The following is an 18,161-nucleotide window of genomic DNA, read 5'->3' as shown; positions in this document are numbered from 1 at the left end:
GCATTGGGACTTTATATGAAACACAACACTAGGGCAAGCTAGGTCATCAGTTGGAAATAAAAATCATTTTATTGATACTTCATGGGAGCAAAGTGCAATAGATGATGGACACATAAAATCAATAAAAAACAGTATAAAGTAAATAAGACATTATTTGTATCACATGGTAGTCATATGGTAATATCTCATACATTATAACAAATGATATATGTTGATGCTAGCAACATTACCCCCAACATGAGTATGCCTAGTAAATAATAATCAGATAAATTCGATGACCTGAACATAAAAATGCTCATAGTAGATGCATGATTGCTGTGGCATGACATCAATTGGTGAATGCTGTATTGTAAATGCTCGACGCGTTTCGTGGAAGTTGGTCCACTCATCAGGAGCAGCTAAATGGGAGTACCTGAGATATGGTGTAATAAAGTAGTAATTAATAGTAATTAATTTACACCAGGAAGAGAGGGAGCAGTAACTATGATCCTAACACTCTTACCTGTGAATATGTGGTACACTTAGAATAGAACATCTATGGTATTGTTCATGGTGGTAGGCAGATAAGAAGGGTGATAGTAACAGCCCCCCGGGAGCTGAGGCGGTGACCAGGCGGCGGCAAGGCGGGGCAACCCAGGACTCACGTAGGAGAATAGGTGACAAGAGGGTCCCTCCTCCAACATATTGGTATAGATAATGATGACCCCATATGACTGTAAAATATAATTATTGTAAATGGTATAAGTGTATAAAAATTATAATGGTAATAAAGATAGGGGAATATGTAGGAGGACCACTGAGTGAAGGATGTGATGTGAAAGGGAGCGAAAATAGGGTTGTGACACCAGTGACAACCAGCACAGGAATAGATGAGAAATGAGGTGCAAATGGAGAGAGATAGGGAGGAGGACAGCCCACCCCAGAATCCAATGTGCATAAGTGTAGTGAAAGTGAGGATCCCCGATTGGAGAATGATACCAATGAAGAAAAACTAATATATTAGTGCCAAGGTGCATGGAAAGGGAGATAGGTGATTACCTGGGATTGCATAGACCAGCCGGCCAGCCAGCGAGGTACCGCCAACGTCACGCTGGATCGTGCTGTGAGGGAGGAACCGGAAGGAGTCCCACATAGGCGGCCGGCGCCTATATAGGGAACCTCCGCCTCCGTCAATTAGCACGCCAGGTGGGCAACTGCACGTCAGCGCATGGCGTCAATGTGACGTCAGAGATGCTGGCGTGTGGGGCGTGGCGTCGACGCGCAGCGGAGGGAGGCCCCCGATCCCGTATCTGTGATACAGGGGACAGGGGGACAACAACGGTGCGCGTCGCAGCTCCCGGGAGTGGATGGACTCCACCCTCCAGAGGCTAACCAGCCTAACATTGACAGATGGAATAGTAGAAACATAACAAGGGTGTCCCAAACTAGCAAGTAATATATAAGCACTTGATGCAGGACAACAGCAATGATGAAGTAGATAAAAATAACTAGTGTGTGTTTCCATCCCTGTATATTTGAAGAGAAAAATTGGTGGGACTTTATGTGAGACCATGACCATCCAGTACACAGGTCTCCATCCCTATGTATATGAGAAAAAAGGGAAAAAGGGGGGGAGGCGGGGCATTGGGACTTTATATGAAACACAACACTAGGGCAAGCTAGGTCATCAGTTGGAAATAAAAATCATTTTATTGATACTTCATGGGAGCAAAGTGCAATAGATGATGGACACATAAAATCAATAAAAAACAGTATAAAGTAAATAAGACATTATTTGTATCACATGGTAGTCATATGGTAATATCTCATACATTATAACAAATGATATATGTTGATGCTAGCAACATTACCCCCAACATGAGTATGCCTAGTAAATAATAATCAGATAAATTCGATGACCTGAACATAAAAATGCTCATAGTAGATGCATGATTGCTGTGGCATGACATCAATTGGTGAATGCTGTATTGTAAATGCTCGACGCGTTTCGTGGAAGTTGGTCCACTCATCAGGAGCAGCTAAATGGGAGTACCTGAGATATGGTGTAATAAAGTAGTAATTAATAGTAATTAATTTACACCAGGAAGAGAGGGAGCAGTAACTATGATCCTAACACTCTTACCTGTGAATATGTGGTACACTTAGAATAGAACATCTATGGTATTGTTCATGGTGGTAGGCAGATAAGAAGGGTGATAGTAACAGCCCCCCGGGAGCTGAGGCGGTGACCAGGCGGCGGCAAGGCGGGGCAACCCAGGACTCACGTAGGAGAATAGGTGACAAGAGGGTCCCTCCTCCAACATATTGGTATAGATAATGATGACCCCATATGACTGTAAAATATAATTATTGTAAATGGTATAAGTGTATAAAAATTATAATGGTAATAAAGATAGGGGAATATGTAGGAGGACCACTGAGTGAAGGATGTGATGTGAAAGGGAGCGAAAATAGGGTTGTGACACCAGTGACAACCAGCACAGGAATAGATGAGAAATGAGGTGCAAATGGAGAGAGATAGGGAGGAGGACAGCCCACCCCAGAATCCAATGTGCATAAGTGTAGTGAAAGTGAGGATCCCCGATTGGAGAATGATACCAATGAAGAAAAACTAATATATTAGTGCCAAGGTGCATGGAAAGGGAGATAGGTGATTACCTGGGATTGCATAGACCAGCCGGCCAGCCAGCGAGGTACCGCCAACGTCACGCTGGATCGTGCTGTGAGGGAGGAACCGGAAGGAGTCCCACATAGGCGGCCGGCGCCTATATAGGGAACCTCCGCCTCCGTCAATTAGCACGCCAGGTGGGCAACTGCACGTCAGCGCATGGCGTCAATGTGACGTCAGAGATGCTGGCGTGTGGGGCGTGGCGTCGACGCGCAGCGGAGGGAGGCCCCCGATCCCGTATCTGTGATACAGGGGACAGGGGGACAACAACGGTGCGCGTCGCAGCTCCCGGGAGTGGATGGACTCCACCCTCCAGAGGCTAACCAGCCTAACATTGACAGATGGAATAGTAGAAACATAACAAGGGTGTCCCAAACTAGCAAGTAATATATAAGCACTTGATGCAGGACAACAGCAATGATGAAGTAGATAAAAATAACTAGTGTGTGTTTCCATCCCTGTATATTTGAAGAGAAAAATTGGTGGGACTTTATGTGAGACCATGACCATCCAGTACACAGGTCTCCATCCCTATGTATATGAGAAAAAAGGGAAAAAGGGGGGGCATTGGGACTTTATATGAAACACAACACTAGGGCAAGCTAGGTCATCAGTTGGAAATAAAAATCATTTTATTGATACTTCATGGGAGCAAAGTGCAATAGATGATGGACACATAAAATCAATAAAAAACAGTATAAAGTAAATAAGACATTATTTGTATCACATGGTAGTCATATGGTAATATCTCATACATTATAACAAATGATATATGTTGATGCTAGCAACATTACCCCCAACATGAGTATGCCTAGTAAATAATAATCAGATAAATTCGATGACCTGAACATAAAAATGCTCATAGTAGATGCATGATTGCTGTGGCATGACATCAATTGGTGAATGCTGTATTGTAAATGCTCGACGCGTTTCGTGGAAGTTGGTCCACTCATCAGGAGCAGCTAAATGGGAGTACCTGAGATATGGTGTAATAAAGTAGTAATTAATAGTAATTAATTTACACCAGGAAGAGAGGGAGCAGTAACTATGATCCTAACACTCTTACCTGTGAATATGTGGTACACTTAGAATAGAACATCTATGGTATTGTTCATGGTGGTAGGCAGATAAGAAGGGTGATAGTATCAGCCCCCCGGGAGCTGAGGCGGTGACCAGGCGGCGGCAAGGCGGGGCAACCCAGGACTCACGTAGGAGAATAGGTGACAAGAGGGTCCCTCCTCCAACATATTGGTATAGATAATGATGACCCCATATGACTGTAAAATATAATTATTGTAAATGGTATAAGTGTATAAAAATTATAATGGTAATAAAGATAGGGGAATATGTAGGAGGACCACTGAGTGAAGGATGTGATGTGAAAGGGAGCGAAAATAGGGTTGTGACACCAGTGACAACCAGCACAGGAATAGATGAGAAATGAGGTGCAAATGGAGAGAGATAGGGAGGAGGACAGCCCACCCCAGAATCCAATGTGCATAAGTGTAGTGAAAGTGAGGATCCCCGATTGGAGAATGATACCAATGAAGAAAAACTAATATATTAGTGCCAAGGTGCATGGAAAGGGAGAACTATCACCCTTCTTATCTGCCTACCACCATGAACAATACCATAGATGTTCTATTCTAAGTGTACCACATATTCACAGGTAAGAGTGTTAGGATCATAGTTACTGCTCCCTCTCTTCCTGGTGTAAATTAATTACTATTAATTACTACTTTATTACACCATATCTCAGGTACTCCCATTTAGCTGCTCCTGATGAGTGGACCAACTTCCACGAAACGCGTCGAGCATTTACAATACAGCATTCACCAATTGATGTCATGCCACAGCAATCATGCATCTACTATGAGCATTTTTATGTTCAGGTCATCGAATTTATCTGATTATTATTTACTAGGCATACTCATGTTGGGGGTAATGTTGCTAGCATCAACATATATCATTTGTTATAATGTATGAGATATTACCATATGACTACCATGTGATACAAATAATGTCTTATTTACTTTATACTGTTTTTTATTGATTTTATGTGTCCATCATCTATTGCACTTTGCTCCCATGAAGTATCAATAAAATGATTTTTATTTCCAACTGATGACCTAGCTTGCCCTAGTGTTGTGTTTCATATAAAGTCCCAATGCCCCGCCTCCCCCCCTTTTTCCCTTTTTTTCTCATAGTTGTATTATTGATTCTACAAGTAGATTTGTTAATTTTACACTTCTTGTAACATGGGTGACAACACTGGTCATTCAGCAGTGAAATCAGACTAGTGGTGTCACCTTGTGGACAGAAAAGTCTTAAGCCTTGTACACACGATCGGACTTCCATCGGACTTTTCTGTGGATTTTTGTCTGAATGGCCATTAGCCGTGAACTTGTTCTGCATACACACGGCAGAACATTTTCAGCCAACTTTCACCAAATCACGTGGTTTTTCAGCTCTTTACCGCCACCCGTTGGCCAACTATTCTTGGCTGATGTTTAGCATTGGTTTTGAGCATGCATGTTTGTACTTTGGACTTTAGTCCGATGGACTTGTATACACACTCCAATCAGCCGAACAAGAAATCCATACGAATAATTCTCCCCCCAAGTACGAGACGAGGCTCTGTATTGAGGGTCAAACAGGAATCAGACTCTTTATTTTGAGATCTCACACAAATATATACAGCAGGATGAAAATACAACCTGTAACCAGAAACCTAATTAACATGAGTTACATAGTTACATAGTTACATAGTAGGTGAGGTTGAAAAAAGACACACGTCCATCAAGTCCAACCTATCGGTGTGATTATGTGTCAGTATTACATTATATATCCCTGTATGTTGTGGTCATTCAGGTGATTATCTAATAGTTTCTTGAAGCTATCAATGCTCCCCGCTGAGACCACCGCCTGTGGAAGGGAATTCCACATCCTTACCGTTCTTACAGTAAAGAACCCTCTACGTAGTTTAAGGTTAAACCTCTTTTCTTCTAATTGTAATGAGTGGCCCCGAGTCTTATTAAACTCTCTTCTGCGAAAAAGTTTAATCCCTATTGTGGGGTCACCAGTACAGTATTTGTAAATTGAAATCATATCCCCTCTCAAGCATCTCTTCTCCAGAGAGAATAAGTTCAACGCTCGCAACCTTTCCTCATAACTAAGATCCTCCAGACCCTTTATTAGCTTTGTTGCCCTTCTTTGTACTCGCTCCATTTCCAGTACATCCTTCCTGAGGACTGGTGCCCAGAACTGGACAGCATACTCCAGGTGCGGCCGGACCAGAGTCTTGTAGAGCGGGAGAATTATCGTTTTATCTCTGGAGTTGATCCCCCTTTTAATACATGCCAATATTCTGTTTGCTTTATTAGCAGCAGCTTGGCATTGCATGCCATTGCTGAGCCTATCATCTACTAGGACCCCCAGGTCCTTTCCATCCTAGATTCCCCCAGAGGTTCTCCCCCAGTGTATAGATTGCATTCATATTTTTGCCACCCAAATGCATTATTTTACATTTTTCTACATTGAACCTCATTTGCCATGTAGTCGCCCACCCCATTAATTTGTTCAGGTCTTTTTGCAAGGTTTCCACATCCTGCGGAGAAGTTATTTCCCTGCTTAGCTTAGTATCGTCTGCAAATACAGATGTTGAACTGTTTAACCCATCCTCCAGATCATTTATAAACAAATTAAATAGGATTGGTCCCAGCACAGAACCCTGGGGAACCCCACTACCCACCCCTGACCATTCTGAGTACTCCCCATTTATCATGACCCTCTGAACACGCCCTTGTAGCCAGTTTTCAATCCAGGTACTCACCCTATGGTCCATGCCAACTGACCCTATTTTGTACAGTAAACGTTTATGGGGAACTGTGTCAAATGCTTTTGCAAAATCCAGATACACCACGTCTACGGGCCTTCCTTTATCTAGATGGCAACTCACCTCCTCATAGAAGGTTAATAGATTGGTTTGGCAAGAACGATTCTTCATGAATCCATGCTGATTACTGCTAATGATATCGTTCTTATTACTAAAATCTTGTATATAGTCCCTTATCATCCCCTCCAAGAGTTTACATACTATTGATGTTAGGCTAACTGGTCTGTAATTCCCAGGGATGTTTTTTGGGCCCTTTTTAAATATTGGTGCTACATTGGCTTTTCTCCAATCAGCTGGTACCATTCCAGTCAATAGACTGTCTGTAAAAATTAGGAACAACGGTCTGGCAATCACCTGACTGAGTTCCCTAAGTACCCTCGGATGCAAGCCATCTGGTCCCGGTGATTTATTAATGTTAAGTTTCTCAAGTCTAATTTTAATTCCGTCCTCTGTTAACCATGTAGGTGCTTTCTGTGTTGTGTAATGAGGATAAACACTGCAGTTTTGGTTACTGAAGCCCCCCGATTCACTCGTGAAGACTGAGGAGAAGAATAAATTCAATACCTTTGCCATCTCCCCATCCTTTGTAACGAGATGTCCTTCCTCATTCTTTATGGGGCCAATATGGTCTGTCCTCCCTTTTTTACTGTTTACATACTTAAAGAATTTCTTGGGGTTTTTTTTGCTCTCCTCCGCTATGTGTCTTTCATGTTCTATCTTAGCCATCCTAATTGCACCCTTACATTTCTTATTGCATTCTTTATAAAGTCTGAATGCTGAGGATGATCCCTCAACCTTGTATTTTTTGAAGGCCTTCTCCTTTGCTTTTATATGCATTTTTACATTGGAGTTAAGCTATCCAGGATTTTTGTTCGCTCTTTTAAATTTATTACCCAATGGGATACATTGGCTAATGCCCTTATTTAATATGCTCTTAAAGCAAACCCATCTCTCCTCCGTATTCTTTGTTCCTAATACTTTATCCCAATTTATGCCTTTTAGCAAGGTTTGTAGTTTAGGGAAGTTGGCTCTTTTGAAATTCAGTGTCTTTGTATTCCCTTTATGTTTCCTATTTGTGTGATTTATACTGAAACTAATTGACTTGTGATCGCTGTTACCTAAATTGCCCCGTATTTCCACATCTGTGATCAGGTCTGTATTGTTGGTAATCAGTAGATCCAGTAATGTTTTATTTCTAGTTGGTGCGTCTACCATCTGACCCATAAAATTGTCCTGCAAGTCATTAAGGAACTGGCGAGCCTTAAATGAATGCGCGGTTCCCTCCGCCCAGTCTATGTCTGGATAATTAAAATCCCCCATTATGATAACACTTCCCATCCTTGCTGCTAATCCAATTTGTGATAGGAGATCCGTCTCCACTTCCTCCTTCAGGTTAGGGGGCCTATAGCATACTCCCAGTATTATTTTCCCCTTAGCTTCATCCCTTTGGAGCTCTACCCATAAGGATTCCACCTCCTCTCTAGCTCCCTCAGTGATGTCATCTCTCACATTCGCTTGTACATTATTCTTGATATATAGGCATACCCCTCCCCCTTTTTTACCCTCTCTATCCTTGCGGTATAGGGTATACCCTTGAATGTTTGCCAGCCAATCATGAGAGCTGTTGAACCAGGTCTCTGAAATTCCCACAAAATCCAAATCCTCCTTGTACAACAGTATCTCTAGTTCACCCATCTTGTCTGCCATGCTCCTGGCATTGGTGAACATGCCACATAGTTTAGACCGGTCGCATATTGTCCTCGTATTGGGTGTTTCAAAATTGCAACTAGGACTTGTGTTTTTGTGCTTTGGTTAACCTACCACTAATGCCCCCAACACTACCCTCTGGAATATCATTCGCGCTGGCTATCACTGTCTCTGGACCCTCCCCCCCATCGCCTAGTTTAAAAACCCCTCTAACTTTTTGGCCATCTTCATTCCCAGCAGATCTGCACCCTCCTCATTTAGGTGCAGTCCGTCCCTTCTATAGTATCGGTTACCGACTGAGAAGTCGGCCCAGTCCTCCAGGAACCCAAACCCCTCCTTACTACACCAGCTCTTCAGCCACTTGTTTACTTCCCTAATTTCCCTCTGCCTTTCTGGTGTGGCTCGATGTACCGGTAGTATTCCTGAGAATACTACCTTGGAGATCCTTTTCCTCAATTTAGCACCTAAGTCCCTAAAATCGTTCTTTAGGACACTCCATCTGCCTCTGACTTTGTCATTGGTGCCAACGTGCACCATGACAGCCGACAGAGTTAATTATCTAATCCTTTAGACAGCCTAGATGATTTAGAGATATGACCTTTAGGACAGACTTTACGTCTCCTAGCTCACCAACTATACATTACACATTATCATACATCTCAACACAGAACTCCTTCATACAATTGCAGGGTTAATTAGCACAATGAGTGAAAGACTCTTAGAAGCTGTGACAAGTCATACTAGATTGATTTACATTATAGCAGACACAGACAGAGACAGGTGGCTGGAATTGACATCAGCAACATCATTAAGCAATAGACGGTCGGTCTCTTACATTGAACCTCCTGGAATGCCCATATTAGGAGTTATACTTCCTGGTCATAGACCTCACAGTGTACAGGGGATAAAATCTTCATATTTCTTGAGAGGTATTGGTAATGAATATTACTGTCCCATTTGAAGTAATCCAATCATATTCTCAGGGTTCATTGTTTTCTTGGTCACTCTGTGCCCAAAAGTGACTCCTGTCACAGATACATTTTGAATCTGTCGAATTTAATTTTTTATTCGAATGTGGCAGCCGGGTAACCAAACATCTGATTGTTATTTATACACATTGATCATGTTTGTATTAATAATATGTTTATTCAAAAATTGTGAAGTGTTCTACACTGAGTAAAATTATAAATGCAAAACTTTTATGTTTGCCCCTATTTATTATGAGCTGAACTCAAAGATCTATGATTTTTTCTATGTACACAAAAGGCCTATTTCTCTCAAATATTCTTCACAAATCTGTCTAAATCTGTGTTAGGGAGGGTTCACACTGGTGAGACAAACGCTCCAACATTGGGAGCTCGTGTCGCATGACGTGTGAAAATTAATGTTTCCCTATGGGAGCGTCTTAACTGGTCCAACACAAGTCGGTCCGACTTTGAAAATGCTCCCTGCACTACTTTGGTACATCTTTGATCCTACTTCAGCCCATTAAATATCACTGAAGTTGGATCAAAGTTGGATCCCCGTCTTGACTGACCTGACTTTGGCATGCGACTTGTGCTCTAATCTTGAAGGGGAACTCTACGCCAAATTAAAAAAAAAACGGCATGGGTTCCCCCTCCAAGAGCATACCAGGCCCTTCGGTCTGGTATGAATTTTAAAGGGGAACCCCCACGCCGAAAAAACGGCTTGGGGTTCCCCCCAAAATCAATACCAGACACTTATCCGAGCACGCAGCCTGGCAGGTCATGAAAGGGGGTGGGGATGAGCGAGTGCCCCCCCTCCTGAACTGTACCAGGTCGCATGCCCTCAACATGGGGAGTGGGTGCTTTGGGGCAGGGGGGCCCTGCGCCTCCCCACCCCAAAGCACCTTGTCCCCATATTGATGAGGACAAGGGCCTCTTCCCGACAACCGTGGCCGTTGGTTGTCAGGGTCTGCGGGCAGGGAGCTTATTGGAATCTGGATGCCCCCTTTAATAAGGGGGCCCCCAGATCCCAGCCACCCTCCCTATGTGAATGAGTATGCGGTACATTGAACCCTTACCCATTCACCTAAAAAAGTGTCAAAAATAAAACGCAGTATACAGGTTTTTAAAGTAATTTATTAACCACTTGCCAACTGCCTAACGTACTTATATGTCCGCAGAATGGCACAGGCAGGCAAAGCAACGTACTAGTGGGCGCACAGACTTGACCATGATGTCCACCGGTGTCCCGTGTTTGTGTCACGGAGAGGCAGAATGGGGGGATACCTGTGTAAACAAGGCATCTCCCTGTTCTGCCCAGTGACAGGTCACTGATCGTCTGCTCCCTGTAATCCGGAGCGGTGATCAGTGTCATGTCACTTGTAGCCCAGCCCCCTCACAGTTAGAATCACTCCCTAGGACAAACTTAATCCCTTCCCCGCCCTCTACAGGTTAACCCCTTCACTACCAGTGTCATTTACACAATAATCAGTGCATTTTTTTTTTTTTTTAATCAATAGATTTTTATTGGTGTATTTGCAAAATATACAAAATCCAGGATGCAAGTAGATTATACATTTTTCAGATGTACACTTTGTTCGACATTTAGGAACTTATTACCTTAAGAGCGTAAAACAGCATAACTGGTAAGGGTACTAAGAACTGTTCTCATTGGATCATTGCGAAATTCGCAAGTCTGTCACCCCTTGTGGGTACATACTGTAAACAGACTTTCTGCATAGAATTTCAAAGTTATCCCTGAGAGGACCTTACTGAGGGTCCACTCATACATATTATTATGTAAGTTCCTTGTAAGCTTGTTGTTAACCAATAGTACTAATAAACTTAGATTGACTAATATACATTTGTTAGACTTTCTCAATTTCACCATATGAGGTAAGCCGTGTTGTATTGCTATGGTGTGTGCTATCCGTAATACCATTTCCTATTTGACCATACTCAACATTGTGTTGTACCACTAGACATTAGATGGTTATGTTTCAGTAGTGGAGGGGATGGAATAACTGTCATCCATGTGAGGAGGCATATTTAGAGGAACTCCAAGCTTCCCAATGTTTGTGGAAACTCGGGGCTCTCCTTTCTGTATATGCTAGCATTTTTTCCATAGTGAATTGAGCGTTCACTCTAGAAATGACTTCTGCAAGCTTGGGGGGAGATGTAGAACGCCATTCTTTAGCTATTGCTATACGTGCGGCAAATAAAATATGGGTTACGACTCTTCTCATCAAGGGAGGATAGTTTTCGATACCGAGGCTCAGAAGAGCAAGAGCAGGGCTAATGTTATAGTCGGAGCTGGTGATATGTCTAAGTAGTTTCTGTATTTTTTGCCAGAAGGGTTTGATAATTGCACAATTCCAGAATATATGGAGGATATTGCCAATAGCTTGACAGTTTCTCCAACAAAGAGGTGTGATACTAGGGTTCATTTTGTTTAGTCTATACGGAGTTATGTACCATCTATGTGAGAGTTTTTGTGCATTGTCCCAATGATCTACACATGCTGAAGATTTATGATTGTATTTTATCGCTTCATGCCATTGGGACAAAGAAAACTCTTTTTGTAACTCAAATTCCCATTTTACCATACTGGGGGTTTTGGATTGCAAGTAGAGGGGGGTGGTGAATTTGTAGAAGAGCGATATTCCCTTCCTGTTATTGGAGGTTTTGCTTAAAAGGAAGTCCCACAGAATCTGTGGTATATTTATCTGTCGCGGTGTGTTTTTGCCTTTGTAGTGCTGTATTTGATATGTTCTATATCTATCTATCGCATTTTGATGTGATGGAGCAGGTGTAGTGAAGTTGTATCCCGAGGATTTCCATGTTTGGACTGAGAAGTTTGGGATTAGGTATTCGTAGGATGCTAGTGGTAAATTCAGTGTTTTAATTGGGGTATCGGTAAGGTGGTTATGCACTAAGGAGGACCAGGCATCTATTGTTGCTTGTATAGTTAAGTAAGGTGGGGTTTTTGGTTTGTAATGTATACATGCTGCTGTAGCCAATGCTGGGAGGTCATGGCCTGGTGTTACTGTGCGTTCAATATCTGACCAGCGGTTATCTGTTTGGCAGGAGAACCAGTATTTCATTTGATCTAGTATTGCAGCTTTATAGTATATCTGTGCATTGGGTAGTCCCACCCCTCCTAGATGTTTAGGTTTATATAGGTGGGCCAGTGCTATTCTGGGTCCCCCCCCATATATACGTTTGACATTTCTCCAGTTGTGTAAAAAATTTCTGGGGGATTGGTATGGGTAATGATCTAAAAAAGTAAAGTAGTTTTGGTAATATTTGCATTTGGTATGCAGCTATCCTCCCCAACCAGGAAAGGTGTAGTTTGTTAATTTGAAGTAGTTCCTCTTCTATTTTGATTAGTAACGGAGGGAAGTTTTGTGAATATATTTTGGAGGAAGTGGAAGTCAGCTGCACACCAAGATAAGTGATGGAAGGGGGGTCCCAATTACAGGGAAAAATACTTTTTAATCTTGTTTTAGTATTATTTGTTATTTGGAGAGAGTGCATAGCTTTTGGTTGTATTAACTTTGTAAAAGGAGATCTTCCCAAATGTATGTAACAGTGTTTTGACAATGGGTAAAGAAGTTGCTGGGTTTGATAGAGAAAGGATTAGATCGTCAGCAAACAGACCTATTTTATGGCTGACAGAACCAACCTTAATGCCTTCTACTTTGTTGTTTGCTCTGATAGACTCTGCTAGCGGTTCTATGACCAGAGAAAAGATAATTGGGGACAATGGGCACCCTTGTCGAGTACCGTTGGTTAGTGCAAAGGGGTCAGATAGCAAGCTAGAGGTAAAGACTCTTGCAGATGGGTCTGAGTACAGAGACATAATTGCTGAGTGTATTAGACCTGATAGGCCAAACTTGAGTAAGGTCCTGGACATGTATCCCCAATGGACCCTGTCGAAGGCCTTTTCTGCGTCTAGTGCTAAAAAGATGCTGGGCTGCTTGCTTAGTTCTGATGAACGCAGGAGGTCTAGCATCCTCCTTGTCCCATCTGGTGCCTGTCTGCCCTTCACAAAGCCAACTTGGTCAAGTCCTATAAGGGAGGGGGTTATTTCCATAAGTCTGTTTGCTAAAATTTTTGCGTATATCTTTAAGTCGGAATTTAGGAAGGAAATAGGCCTGAAATTTTGTGGGTCCGAAATATCTTTACCAGGTTTAGGGATAGTGATAATGATAGCTTGGAGCATTTATTTCGGGAAGGCACCATCGGAGGCTGCTATATTGAAGATTTTTACCAGTTCAGGGGCTAGGATGGCAGAGAAAGCCTTGTAATATTCCGCGGAGAATCCGTCTGCTCCTGGTGATTTGTGCATGGGTAGAGATTCAATCTCTGTGTCCGAGGGTTGGTAAGTGTTTGGGTCATTCTTGAGATTGTATAAGGATTCATAATAGTCCTTAAAGGCGTTGGCGATATCTTTGGCATTTTGGTATACTGTTTTGGTACTGTGGTGTCTGATGCTTTTGAGATTAGATCTTGCCTGTTTCTTTTTAAGTTGGGAGGCTAGGATTTTACCTGCTCTGTTATTTTGGGAGTAGTAGGAGAGTTTGAGTTTTTTAAAGAAAGTATCATAGTCCGCTCTAATTTCCTGTCTTACTTCTTCTCGGCAACCATTGAGAATTTTGAGTATCTCACTTGAGGAGGTAGCAGGATTTTTGTGCTGTGCTTCCAAATCTGCTATCTTCTCAAGTAGTTTTGTCATGCGCTGCTGTTTCTTTTTCTTTTCCCTAGAGGCTACCTGTATAAGGGCGCCTCTAGCGAATGCTTTGTGCGCACACCAGATAGTCATAGGCGAGCAATCCCCATTATTATTGAAATGAAAGAATTCTGTAAGTTTTGTTGCAATTTCGTCCCTAAGTTTGGGGTGTGATAAGAGAAATGTGTTGTTACGCCACAGTGGTTTGTGGGATTGTTTGTTGGCATCCACAATCTCAATAGTCACTGGAGCGTGGTCAGACCATGTAATATTGTGGATGTCAGCTTTCATTACATTTTGCAGAGTATACAGGTCGGTGAGGAAAAAATCTATTCTAGAATAGCTCTTATGTACAGCTGAATAAAATGTGTAGTCTCTCTCGGTGGTTCTAAGGCAGCGCCAAGGGTCATAAAGCCTCTCTTCGTGGCACAGCGAGTCTAGAGAGGGCCGCCTCTTATCTACAAAAGTCCAACGGACGCCGACGGACTAAAGCTGGCTGGTAATCCGATCGTGTGTGGGCTTCCCCGGACTTTTTCAGCCTCAAATCCGACGGACTTTAGATTTGAAACATGCTTCAAATCTTTACATCGTAACTACGACGGACCCCAAAATCCGCTCGTCTGTGTGCTAGTCCGACGGACAAAAACCCACGCTAGGGCAGCTATTGGCTACTGGCTATCAACTTCCTTATTTTAGTCCGGTGTACGTCATCACGTACGAATCCGTCGGACTTTTGTGTGGTCGTGTGTAGGCAAGTCTGTTCATTAGAAAGTCTGCCGCAAGTCCGCCGAAAGTCCGCCGGAAGTCTGTCGGACAGGCTGTCGGACAGGCTGTCGGACAGGCTGTCGGACTTTTGTAGATGAAAAGTCTGACTGTGTGTACGCGGCATTAGAGGCCATCGAGGACACATCTAATTCTGTGTTCATAATCAAGTTAAAATCTCCACATATATATATATATAAGTTGCCTTTTTGCACCTTTTTTGCCTTACCTACCACTTTGCGAACAAACCTGAGAGTTCTAACATTAGGTGCATACAAGTTGACTATAGTATATGTGACATGGTCCAGTTCTGCTACTACAATCAGAAATCGACCTTGGGGATCAACATGTTCCTGTAAGAGAGAGAAGGTTAGTGTGTCCTTGAAAGCAATCATTACTCCGTTCTTCTTTGTCGTGTTCTTGGCCATATATACGTGTGGAAACTTGGGATGTGTACATTTCGGGGAATTATCACTGGTGAAATGAGTTTCTTGTACACATAGAATGTCACATTTCTCTTCCAATGCAGCCTTCCAGAGGGCTCTTCTCTTGTAGGGGCTATTCAAACCTCTCACATTGTATGACATCATTTTAAGATTCATTCTTGTGGAAAGTTGCGCAGCAGTGCCATCTAGTGGTAATTCCAGGGATTGGAGTGGAGATGTTGGGCATGGTCAAAATGCATGGGATTTGAGAAAGCAATGTCCTCATAGGCTTGTAAGTGAACAGTTTAACTGAACAAACTTGAACTTTTGACAAATAATGAGACGTAGGCCGCAGGAATTGCGGGTAGTAGGTCACGGGAATCATCTCGTAACTAACGTAGGGGGTTCAGTAAGGTAAACCCTTAAACAGCCGAACATCGGGTGGTTGATCAAATAGAGCAACTTTCTAGAAAGCTGCAAAGCACCATAGCTAGCCAGATGACAGTTGTGAGAGGAGATTACTCACTGAAAGAAATAGCATCTAGTAGTGTAGCTTTAGGCAGGTTGTTGCTAATATTTCTTAGTTGTACGTTGGTTGTTGCGTCTGGGATAGTGTGATTTAGGGTCCTCAGGAACTGTGTCTGCTGGGAGTAGGCGCCATTTTCGGAGGAGGTCCAGGCCCTTTTCAAGCGATGTTATCGCATGAGATTCATTGTTCATTTCTACCAGAAGTTTAGCAGGGAAACCCCATTTGTAGAGGATTTTATTGTTGCGCAGAATCTTAGTAATAGGTACTAAGTTGTGCCTGGCTGACAGGGTGGCTTGCAACAGGTCTGCATAGAGTGCGATACCAGCATAAGGGTCAGGGAGAGAGGGGTGTTGTCTTGCAAATCGCATGAGTTGGTCCTTAATGTGGTAGAAATGGATTCTTGCTATCACATCTCTAGGTATTTGTTCAGGCAGGAAGGATGGTTTTGGCAGTCTATGTGCCCTGTCAATAGTGATGTCTGCTGGGCTTAGAGAAGGGAGAACAGTCATCATAAGCTTTTGTAGGTAGGTAGTAATTTCTGCGGGTTTGACCGTCTCAGGGATCCCCCTAAATTTGATATTGTTCCTTCTGGCCCGATCTTCCATATCCGCCATTTTGAGGCGCATAGCCCTGATTTCATCTTCTACCTCAAAGTGGGCATCTACCAGCTCATTGTGTGCTAGAGTGAACTCCTCCATTTTATTCTCTACATATTCCACTCTGTTGTTGACAGCTGAGATTTCCCTTTTTGTGTTGCTCATAAAGGCTACCATATCAGATTGAAGAGCTCCCCTCAGTGTCTGCAGCATCTCCTTCATTGTGGTGTCAATAATAGGCTGACCTGAGGTGGGGAATGCATCTAGCTGCTCTGCCTGTGTGGATGATTCATCCATTTCGTTCTCTGCTGCTCCTGCCTCATCCTCATTGTCCCCTCCTTCCCCAAGCTTTCTTTTTTGTTTAACAGGGCTGCAGAATGGGGAGGATGACAAGGGATTGTCATTTAAATATGACTCACCCGAGGATGGCGTCGGATTACTGTGTGACTGTGCTGTGGAGCTGGACGAACGGCTCCCGGCGCCGGCGCCATCTTGGATTTTTCGGCCCTCAGCAGGGCGGAAGAATTCCGTTAATTTTCGGGGTGCCTCTCTCTCCTTACGTTTGTACATCGTGCCCGCTGTGTGCCCCTCGCTCTCCTCTCTTACAATATATGCTTTTTTTGCTGGTTTTGGTGCGCTGTGAGCCGCTAGTATCACCCGGTGTGTCAGAGCTCTCCTCTCACACGTCCATGAGCTCTGGCTGCTGGCTCCGCCCCCCCAATAATCAGTGCATTTTTATAGCGCTGATCGCTGTACAAATGACAATGGTCCCAAAACAGCGTCAATAGTGTCCGATGTATCCGCCATAATGTCGCAGTCATGGTAAAAATCGCAGATCGCCACCATAACTAGTAAAAAAAAAAAATTAATAATAAATATGCCATAAAACTATCCCCTATTTTGTAGACGCTATAACTTTTGCGCAAACCAATCAATATACATTTTTTCGATTTTTTTTTTTTTTTTTACCAAAAATGTAGAAGAATACATATCGGCCTAAACTTAGGAAAAAAATAGTTTTTTTATATATTTTATGGGGATATTTATTATAGCAAAAAGTAAAAAATATTGCTTTTTTTTCAAGATTGTCGCTCTATTTTTGTTTATAGCACAAAAAATAAAAACCGCAGAGGTGATCAAATACCACCAAAAGAAAGCTCTATTTGTGGGAAAAAAGGACATCAATTTTGTTTGGGAGCCACGTCGCATGACTGCGCAATTGTCAGTTAAAGCAAAGCAGTGCCGAATCGCAAAAAGTGGCCCGGTCATTTGGCAGCCAAATCCTCAGTGGCTGAAGTGGTTAAGCAGGTCTGGCACCTCTTCTGACTTTGTCTCCCCTCTTCTGACTTCTCTCCTTTCCGACATTAGAGTGGGAGAGAGCGTCGAGTCAACATCAGAAGAAGAACAGAGGCAGGAGAAAGCGGACAACACCGTGCAAAAGAGTGAGCAAAAGAGGGAGCAAATAAGCGAGAAGACAGCGGAGGAGACCCGGCAGAGCCAGTAGACAGTGGACAGAGGGAGAAGAACCGGAGAGAGCAGAGAAGAGTCGGAGAGGGGAGAAGAAGTCAGAAGAGACGCCGGAGCTGATTAATAAATTACTTTAAAAACCTGTGTGCTGCGTTTTATTTTTGACACTTTTTTTTAGGTGAATGGGTACAATCTACCCCATACTCATTCACATAGGGTGGGGGTCCAGGATCTGGTTGCCCCCTTGTTAAAGGGGGCTTCCAGATTCCGATAAGCACTCCCGCCCCCGGCCCCCAACAACCAACAGCCAAGCACCTACCCCCCCATGTTGAGGGCATGTGGCATGGTACGGTTTAGGAGGGGGGGGGGGGCGCTCGCTCATCCCCACCCCCTTTCCTGACCTGCCCGGCTGCGT

The 18,161-nt window shown here is 43.2% G+C and overlaps 1 protein-coding gene across 1 annotated transcript in view; it reads right to left on the bottom strand.

Moving 5' to 3' along the window:
* The window catches only part of LOC141148215 (uncharacterized), a 268,920-nt gene that overhangs the window by 206,718 nt on the left and 44,041 nt on the right, over positions 1-18,161 (bottom strand). The window lies entirely within an intron of this gene.

This window comes from Aquarana catesbeiana, linkage group LG06 (assembly GCF_042186555.1).
Source record: "Aquarana catesbeiana isolate 2022-GZ linkage group LG06, ASM4218655v1, whole genome shotgun sequence".
NCBI classification, from domain to species: domain Eukaryota; kingdom Metazoa; phylum Chordata; class Amphibia; order Anura; family Ranidae; genus Aquarana; species Aquarana catesbeiana.
The sequence above is the reverse complement of the archived record's forward strand: the minus strand, read 5'-3'. Positions and strand labels throughout refer to the sequence as shown.